Below are 2,358 nucleotides of genomic sequence, written 5' to 3' on the forward strand. Positions count from 1 at the left end.
GTGAAGAAGATGTGAAAGTTGATGCCGGAGTTGATGAGGGGTGAGGAGGAGGAGGGGGAGGAGGATGAGGAGGAGGAGGATGATGATGACGAGGAAGTCCCCGAAGTCCACTGCACCTCCACCTGAATAATATTGTGAGAAAGTCCAACAATGACTTGGAGTTCGAGGAGAGGTGTTTATGGAGGTGGCCCTCGTCGTGTCACATCCGTTATATGACTATCGCGGTGCACGGCTCGCGATATTTGGGAGGTAAGGGTAATATTATTATATATTGTCTATTAGTATTTAAATTTTGTATTACTAAACCTTGTGCATACATTAATACTAAGTTTTGTTGTTTTAGGGCGGAGAGAGGGTGTTGAAGTGTCATGGGCACCGAACAAGTTGGTACAATGGGATATCGTCGGAGAGTGTTGACCGTTCTAATTTTCATGTGGAGCTTCAAAAGAACCGGCTTATGTGCTCGGGTCTTAGGTGTATATAAGCATCGATCCTGTGTTGGTCTCTGCGTTTGTGGAGAGGTGGCATCCAGAGACCAACACGTTTCATATGCCGTGGGGTGAGATGACAATCACATTGGACGATGTTTCCCAACTCTTAGGAGTTCCGATCAGAGGCAAAGCAGTGACTGGGGACACTGATTTGACTCTGGAACAGACAAAAAGACTCCTCCACCAAGGTCTTGGCATACCCATGGACAAGATAGATGCGGAGATGAAATCCAATAAGTTCACTTCCAAAGTTAGGATGGATTTCTTGATGAAGCAGTTTGCTGGGAAGGTGACGGATGAAGATTTACGGGATGAAAATGGGGTTGTTGTGGAAGAAGGCGCCAACCCAAAAAGAGTTCGCGATTTCTTTGTGAGAGCTTATTTGTTGTTTTTCTTTGGATGTACCGCCTTCACCGACATGTCTGGAACTGCAGTTCCCGTTTGTTATCTGAGACTGCTTATGAAATTTGCCGAGATCAGAGACTACGCGTGGGGTGCAAAACCTTTACCGGCTTACTTACTTATGCGGGGTCTTGGGACTGCGCCACAAGTGCCAAGGTGAAGGGTGTTTCGTGCTATTTCACTCTCCTACGTATTAGTTTTTTTTTTTTTTCTTTTCAATGTCAATTTTATATATCTATTACAATATTAACGGGTGTCTATATTAATCTAGGCATGGATTTATGAGTACTTCCGGTGTTCGTGCCATTCCCAAACGATGACTATCGGTTGAGCATGTCGCGTACTCATAAATACTCGAGTTATTTTCGGTCTTTTTATGCTAGCACAACGGTGCATTGAAGCATAGCCGGCGATGATTGATAATATGACTTGTACCGATGTAAGCATTTTTGTATATAAATAGTTTTATTTATTAATTGATATTATTAGTATGTGGTTAATGATTAATTTCCTCGATCATATGCTATTTGATAGGTTGAATGGTATCCCTATATCTTTGAAGTCCGAGCTATAACGCCGGTGGATGAAATAGCATTTTTCGAGGGATTTATATGCTTTCTTGATAATGTCGAGCAGTACAATGTTTCGAGGGTTGTGCGTCAGTTGGGTCATATGCAGTTTGTACCTTCAGATCCCCCAAGACCAAAGACCTCGACGCGAACTACTTCCGGACGCGGGTACGATGTGAAATTTAATGTTGTGTCTTCCTATTGGAGTAAATGGCAGAATCACTTGATACAACTTGAACATCGAGGACCCATTCCGTCTTATCCATGGGAGTGTGTTAGTAGATACATGAGTTGGTATGAAAACAATAGCCATATTCGAATGATAAACCCTGATCATCTTAATCTCTACTCCCTACAGAGTCTTCCATATCATAATCTGGTGAGTTAATACTTTACAACGTTAGTTTTTGTTTTTATTTTGTTTTGTTTTGTTTTGGTATTTTATAAATGTAAATGTATATACTAATGTAGTTTTTCGTTTTAATTTTGACAGCACCCCGTCGTTGATGAAATTTCTCGTTTGCTCAATCAAGGCCTGCAATTGGGTGGGACTGCGATTCCAGACGATGCACGGAACGAGTTCATGGAGGCATACAATTTGACCCGGTGCAAGTTCATTGGCGGACGATATCGTTAAGGAGCATTGGATTTAGCAATGTTGAGTTTGTTTAGTTTAGGGTTTTAGTGTGTTGAGCATTGGCACTCTTGTTGGAAGTCTTGTTGGAGTCTGGGGTGGAAATGTGTTATAGAGCTTGAGAGATTGAGTGTCTTTCTTGAGTCTGGAAATGTGTTATAGAGTCTAGGGTTTATTGTGTTGTTGTTATGTTTACTTATGCTTTTGTAACAAAGATGCTTATAGAGAAAAATCAAGTGATAACATTTTATTGTTGCTGAAA

The 2,358-nt window shown here is 41.3% G+C and overlaps 1 long non-coding RNA gene across 1 annotated transcript; it reads left to right on the top strand.

Moving 5' to 3' along the window:
• Nucleotides 1-1,495: 1,495 nt before the first annotated feature.
• Nucleotides 1,496-2,358, top strand: LOC147499307 (uncharacterized). The gene is made up of 2 exons (XR_015195800.1): nt 1,496-1,841; nt 1,956-2,358. It is a non-coding gene; the product is annotated as an uncharacterized LOC147499307 (long non-coding RNA).

This window comes from Coptis chinensis, chromosome 5 (assembly GCF_015680905.1).
Source record: "Coptis chinensis isolate HL-2020 chromosome 5, ASM1568090v1, whole genome shotgun sequence".
In the NCBI taxonomy this organism is placed as follows: Eukaryota; Viridiplantae; Streptophyta; class Magnoliopsida; order Ranunculales; family Ranunculaceae; genus Coptis; species Coptis chinensis.